Source organism: Ursus arctos, unplaced genomic scaffold (assembly GCF_023065955.2).
Source record: "Ursus arctos isolate Adak ecotype North America unplaced genomic scaffold, UrsArc2.0 scaffold_18, whole genome shotgun sequence".
In the NCBI taxonomy this organism is placed as follows: Eukaryota; Metazoa; Chordata; class Mammalia; order Carnivora; family Ursidae; genus Ursus; species Ursus arctos.
Window position 1 is genome coordinate 41,264,136 of NW_026622852.1, and position 7,472 is coordinate 41,271,607.

The following is a 7,472-nucleotide window of genomic DNA, read 5'->3' on the forward strand; positions in this document are numbered from 1 at the left end:
TTCTAGAATCTCAGCAGTGACCCTGCTTCCCCGACACTTAACATTTGAAATTAGCCTCTTTCTCTTCCCCTTGTTATTAGAGCCTCTCAAATCTCATCCTCCCAGCCATTTGCACTCCTGGGGGCGTTTGTGGTTCTCTCTCTGCCTGGGTGTGAGCGAGCCAGAGTGCGCGTGTGCGTGCGTGCGTGTGAATGAATGTGTGTGTGTGTGTGTGTGTGTGTGTGTGTGTGTCTGGGGTGAGCAGAGACATAAACAGGCTGCTGTAAGCTGCACAGCTGGTTGTACATCTGGGAGTTCCTTCAGGAAGATATGGGCCTCCCACCCCCTTTCCAAACTCTGGGTCTGCAACAACCATATTAAAGGCATTTTTTTTAAACCTACCTTGTCAAAGTCAGCCTGGTTTTTCAGAGCAGGGGAGGGCAAAGCAAGGTGACATTTCTTTTGAAGAAGAGAGTCACAAGGGCCTGAGGTGAGAAAGTGGGGAGCGTGTCTTCTCTCTGACACTGAGGAGGGAGGGACAGAAGGGAGTCAATGTGGCTGAACCCCCTGAGAAGCACTTTGCATACGTTTCTCTTTGAGAACCCACAACAATCCTGGGAGGGAGCTGTCACTATCCCCATTTTACAGATGGAAACACAGGCTCAGAGAAGTTAACTCATCTACCCAACATCACCCCTTCTCCCCAGCTCTTCGGGGACACACAGAAGCTAGATTTTAACCCCAGAAGGGCCTGGGATCCCCCAGCCCCACCACTCTCTCTACTGAGGCACAGACAGGCTTGGGAGTGATTTTCCAGAGAAGGGGAGGAAAGCAGGGGCAGGTTAGGCCTCAGGCTCCGGACCCAGGAGGAAATGACCCACGTGAGAACTCTAGCAGGCTACCACGAGGCTCATGTCTGGTTCCAGTGTTTGGTTCCAGTGTTCGGTGAGCCAGTGCATGAAATCTTTTATGTTTTCGCCCATTAATGCATTCTGTACTTACACTTCTTACTATAATTACTCTGCAGTAATTAACAAGGGAAAATAACACATCTGGGTCTACACTGCCAACTCCAAACAGATGTACAAGCGGCATAAGCACATGCCTTCCAGTCACTTGACAGATGGGTATTGAGCACCTACTATGCCCCAGCCGGTGGAGGTGCTGGGGGTCCAGCGGTGAGCCGACGGGGCAGGGTCCCTGGCAGAGGGGTGAGGGGCGGCAGACACACAGTCTCGTCAAAGATGTAGGTAAATGATCGGTGCTGTGATGACAATAAAACAGGGTGACACGCGGCCAGATCAGCCTCTCCCTGGAGGTGATATCTGAGCTGAGGCCTGTGGAGATCTGGGGAGCAGCTCGCCGGGCCAGGGAGGGGCAAGTGCCAGGGCTCCAGGGTGGGAACCAGCTGATCATGTTTGGAGAAGGCCCAAAGGCCAGCGTGGCTGAAGCAGAGCCATGGGGCAGTGTGGGGTGGGAGAGGGGCCAGAGAAGGGGTCGGTGAAGACCCCTGGGGCTGGGGAAGCCGCCAGAAGCCAGTTGGATGCTGCTTGAAGCAAAGTGGGAAGCCCACTAGGGGAGCTTTAAGTGGGATCACAGTGGAATCTGAATGACATATTTTAAAAGGACGCCTGGCTGTTCTTTTTATCTTTGGGGAGAAGAATCTGTATGGGGGAGGCCAAGAGAGGAAGAGGGGAGACCATGGGGTGGGGGGGGAGGCTGTTGCTAGGAGGGAGGACAGGGGCTCTGACTGGGGAGGGAGGGGCGGACAGAGAGAGGGTGGATTTGGCGCTTGGTGCTGAGCCACAGTCTAGGGCATTCGCCGATGGACTGAATGTGGAGGTGAGACGCAGAGAGGAGTGAAGGGACATTTCGTCTAGGGTGTCACGTGTGGGAATCCACATACTCACAAAGGCACCACCGCCTGTTCATTCATTCAGGAAAGACTGCAGGCCTGCTCTATGCCCTGTTCCTGCGGGGCCCTGGGGATGGAGCAGTGAGACGCGGGCCCTGTCCTCAGATGTGACCTACCACGGGTGACAGTGCTTCAAGAGAAGAGTGTTTCAGGCAGAGGGAAGGGCATGTGTGGAGGTGTTTGAAGGGAGGCTCTCTGGGCAGAGTGGAGGGAACAGGGCGGGTGGGCGATGTGGAGGAGGCTGGGGCCATCCCACGTGGGCATGGCCAGGGCCAGCATCCCCCCCCCACCCCTGGCCTGGGGGGGAACAGAGAGCCATCCACGGGGCTCCAGCAGAGGAGTGCCCAGGACTCTGCTGAGTGGGCCGGACTGGAGGTGGCTGTGGAGACACAGAGAAGGAAGCTTGGGGTCTCACATCCCACAGGCACAAGGCTGCAGGTGAGACAGGGCCTGGAGTAAGCTTTCGTTTTCATTCTAGAAAAACAAGGCGCTGTGATACTTCTTGCACCTGGAGTTTCTGGAGTCAAAGTCACACCCACCATACATACATGTATGCACAGAATACTCTGGAAGCCTCCACACCAAAACCTCAGTGCTCTTTATCTCTGGGTGCTGAGGGTGTGGGGAGTTTTTTCTCTTCCTTTTGGCCTGTTCTTGCTTTGCATTCTGTATTAAACAGGGATTTCTTGTGTAATAACACATCCTAATAAACTCAAAAGAAAAACCCTAGCCGTAAAGACAAGGGCCCAAAGATGTGCCAATTTCCTTAATATCTCCTTTCTCCCTCCCCAGCCCTGCAAAGGAGCCTACAGAAAGCCTCAGCCCTTGGGCCTGGGAACTGGGTTGCTTAAGAGAACCCAGGTGGCTCTGATTCCACGGAACCTTCCAGCGTCGCCCAGGGGTCCTGGCTGGTTGGAGAGGCCCTGCTATGAAACCCGCAGACGGGCCCAAGCCCTACTCTGCCTGAAGCAGGGAGGGGGTGCTCAGACATGTTTAATTTGCAATCACCGTGGGAGGCATTCCAGGTGGAGGGTACAGCAGGTGCAAATGTGTGGGGTCAAGAGGCAACGAGATAGCAACAAGGAAATTAGGGGACCGGAAAGAGTGATGCACTTGGAGCTGAGCAGTGAGGAAGAAGGGAGGAAAGGTGAAGGAGGTAGGACTCAATCTTGCAGGCTCTTCTGGGAATGTGGGCTCCCCTGCACGGCAGCAGGGGTGGTGGTGGTCCCTGATGGAGGTGAGGGAGCTCAGAGTCCTTGGGAACTTGGGGGCGCTGAGGCTGGGAGCCAGGTCTCCCTGTGCCTGGGGAGCACTCCCCCCCACCCCAGGCCTGCTCAGGCTCCTTCCTTTTCTTCCCCAACCTGTCCCACCCGGGGCTTGGGGGCTGGGCTGAGACACCCACGGAGGCTTTCCAAAACCAACCCCTCCTATAGGGACTGAGGCAGGAGTTGAAAAGGAGAGTCCTTGGGGGTAGTGGGAAAACCGGGGGCTCCTCACAGGCAGAGACTAGGACAATCCCTCTTAGAACGTCCGCATCAGCTGGGGATAGGGAGGTGGGGGGGGGAGGGAGAAGGGTAAGGAAGTGGAGGAGGAGGGAGAGGGGGCCCTGGGACTTGGCCCTGCGCATGGATTCCCAAAGGACTAACCCTCCAGCCAGGCCTTGCTCCCTGGGGCCCTCCTCCTGGGGTCTCAGTTTCTCCTTCTGAGCAGGGTGGGACTGGACCAGGAGGCCTCTTGGGGTCCTTTCTGTGGGTTTTCTGTCTCCCCCTTCCCCTGCTTCCTGGTGTGGGGGCTTTCTTGCTCTTCCGGTGTGTTGGGGAGGGTGGCTAGGTAGAGTGAGAAATATGGCTTATAGACACATGTGGGGGTTCAGGGAATCATGCTGGGTTCCGGAGCGGATCCTTGTGCTTTCCTGCTTCCAGTAATTCTGTGCCCGGTCCTCCACACCTCCCTGCGCTCTCCCCCCCCCTGCTCCCTTCCCTCTACTCCCCAACCACCCGCTGGCTTCTCTGGCCCCGAGGGACCCTCTACAATTATCCCTCCTGCCCCAGGCTCCCTTAGGAACTCTCCCTGAGGGCGCTCGCCCTCGCCGACGCGGGCAGATGCCACTGGGGACGTCCCCAGGCTGCGCGGGGGCGCGCGGACTCCCGCTCCGGGGCAGCACCGTAGCTCGCAAACTGCCTAGTCAACGCTGCCGCTGCCGGGGCGCAGGGCCCTTCGGGGGCCGGGGGTGGGGGGTGGGGGGTGGGCTCGGAGGCGAGGCGCCCCCCCCCCCGCCCCCCCCCCAGCGCAGCCTGCGCCCGCTCCCCGCCCGACGCTCCTCTGAGCTCGAAGCTCCCCCCAACCAGAGAGTGCGTGACTGGGGGGCCTCGACACTTGGCTCTACACCTGACTTACTGTTGACCTTGGCCCCTCTCTGATCTGTGTCCTCTAGAAAACTATGGAGACCGCAATAGTACTTACCCCTGAGAATGAGTGAGTGCTTGCCAAAACCACTTGGTGAGCGCGGATTAGGGAGCTCTGTATTGGGGAAGGGGACTCACGTTGGGGTCTTTCCTCGCCTGGAATGGTTAAAAGGACAGATTTGCAATCAAACCGCTCGGATTCTAGTATCGGGACCCAATGACCTGGGGCTAGTCATTCCGTTTTTCTGTGCCTCAGTTTCCTCCTAGGTGAAGTGGGGATGGTGTTAATGGTACCCACTGTGGTTAATTTGATAATTCAGTGCGTTCATCCATTTGAAGTGTTTAGAAGATTAACCAGTGCGCGCAGTGCCCTTTAACCCTTTCCTGTTGTTAGCATCTTCCTGTTTGCAGATGGGTAACTGATTCCTTCCGCAGCTCCTTGGTGATGTCAAGCTCCCTGGGATTCCCCATTTTGCTTTCCTGTTGGTCTTGGCTCCTCACCGACTTTTGCCTTCTCTCCAGGCCATTCCTCTGAGGATGAGGCATAGCTGGTAGGAGAAGCCAGAGATCTCCCGGGGGTGGGCCAGCTCTGAGCTCTGGAGGGAGTTTAAAACAGCTTCATTTTGAGGCCCTTGACCTAGAGGGTGCCCCCCCCCCTCCAGTGCTGACTACCTGGGGCAGTGGGCAGGACTCTGGGCTCTGAAGGAGCCCTGGAAAGTCCTCTGGCTCTGCAGAGTGGTGAACAGATCCCAGGCTACAGACCTGGTTTTAAATTCTGGGTTTAAATTCTGTTTCTGCCGTTTATGCTTGGTGTCCTTGGGTACACCACCTCTCAGAGTCCAGTTTTCTTAACTGTAAAATGGAACAGTAACACCAGGCTTAGAGCTACGTGTGCAAAGCCCCTTCCATTGTGCCTGGCTCCCGTGACAGGGGAACTGGCATTATTAGGGTTTTACCATTGCCGTTAGCCTTCTATTTAAATTGGTGTGTCTCCTACCTTCTCTGAACTTTGTTTCCCCCAGTCGGGTAATGAGAGGGCTGATCAGATGATCTTTAAATGCTGCTGCTGACCTCAACTGCTTAGGGAGGGAGACGATGCTCTGGGTACCCTGCCCATGGCCTGTGGGCACCCACCAGATCTGTACAGACCCCAGGCTTCCTAACCCAACACCTGCGACTCTGCCCTGCTGCTTTCTTTGGCTACGGGGGCAAACTTGGCCTGCCTACGGGGATAGCCGGAATAGCCAGGGAGGAGCCCTCAACCACGGATGGATGGGAGCTGGTGAACATGTACCCAGACTTCCTCTCCCTGGGATGGGGCAGCTCGGAGGCCTTTCTATATGCTTCCTGTCATTGCCTCGCTGTGGGGAGCCCCACTCACCCACAGTAGAAACCTGTTCATGAATGCCCCGCTGAACTGGCTTCGTTCGCTTCCCTGAGGCCTGTCCCTGCCCTTTGGCAATGCTTCCTAGGATCACCAACCAAATAAACCATGCAGTCCCCACTGGAGCTTGGCATCTTCCCCCAGGGGTCCTGGCAGGGTGGCTGTTAACCAGCACCGGAGACTCTGAGGGGCCACGAGCCTGGGTGGAAACCAAATCGTCTCCTTTTCCTGAAGATCAAGTCCAGAGGTCAACTGTTCTGGGAGCTCGGAGGAGACAGACATCTGGATGGTCTTGGTGCCAGGACCTAGATCTGAGAGGACCTTTCGAAATATGTCCTGAATGAGTGAAGGGAGCGGGAGATGCCGAATGCAGGAATGAATGTAGGCATGTGCGTTGATCCCTGGGTCTCGTTCCACGTGGCCCCACTCCAGGCTTGTAAGGCCTCACATCTAGCACAAAGGATCAAGTAGCAGGAACAGGGAAATCAGGATTCACAGTCGAAATATTAACAAGAGGCCAGATATCATGAAGCCATCTGTCCAGGTCACAAAGCACCTTCACATCCATAATCTTACCTGATATTCCCAATGACCTGACGGGGAAGGTTTTATTGTCAGTCCTATGATTACTATGCATACCCTCATTATTATTTACCTCTGTTTACTGTGGGACGTGGCCCCTCCCCTCTCTGGGGCCCCAGCAGAGGCATGAATAATCAATCAGGGTGTTCTTGCCCCCTGAGCCTCTTGGTGTCCTCAGAAGCCTTCCTGAGCTAGGACTGTGGGCCCTTAACTATCAATCAATCAGAGCCGGCATGAAAGCTGAAACCCATTTTGCTCCCCTGGCTAGCAACTTTCCGAACAACAATAAATTCTTATTAAATTAAATTGAAAGGCTCAGGGCCCGGGTCTCCTGACACCCACCCTGTCCAGTGCTTTGTGTGAAGATGTTGGTGAGAAGGCTGCTTCATTGAACGCGTCCCTCATTTTTCTGACCTAATAAGACAGGCCCCGACACTGTGACAGGGACACACTATTTGGGGATTGGCAGTTCCTCCCACCAGGTACTCTGGCTTCCCAAACCAAGCAGTGGCGTTGGATACTGCAAGGAGACTACATTGTAATGAATTAATCACTCATAACAAAGACTCAAATTTACTCTTATCTCTAAACAGGGACATGCTTTTGACTAGCAAATTGGAAATTTTCATTTGCATCACTGCAAAAGCATGCATTTTCTCTTGTTTTGTCCTTTTCCCAGACAGAAAGCGTTCCTTATAAAGCCCAGGACCAGCTGTGGGAAGGACCTGCCTTGCAGGTCCCTGGGGGCTCCAGTGGGGAGACTGAGCCTCAAGCCTCGGTCTCAGCTCCTGGAGACTAGAAGTGCCCGGCTCTGTCTGGCTGCCACTGTGCCCTTGGAGTAACTCGGGGTAAATTACTTGGCTTTTCAGGCCAGTTTTCTCATTGAGAAGAAGGAAGCAAGGACATTTTCTTTGACAAGATGAGGAGCAAGTCACACTCAGTGTGGTTGAGGAAGCGCTATCTGGGATGGAGAGTGGAACTCAACCAATGGTCCAGCACCATTGTTGCCCCGTGTGGCCACGGAGCGCTTGCAGTATTGCTAACCAACGGAAATCCTGTATTTTAAATTTCGCTTAATTTCAATCCATTTACATTTAAAAAGCCACGTGTGGCTAGTGGCAGCTGGGGTGGTCTTGGGAGATCTAAACATACAGAGATGATCTCAGCTGGGAAGTAAATCTCTCCTCCGATCCCCCCAAAGGCACCC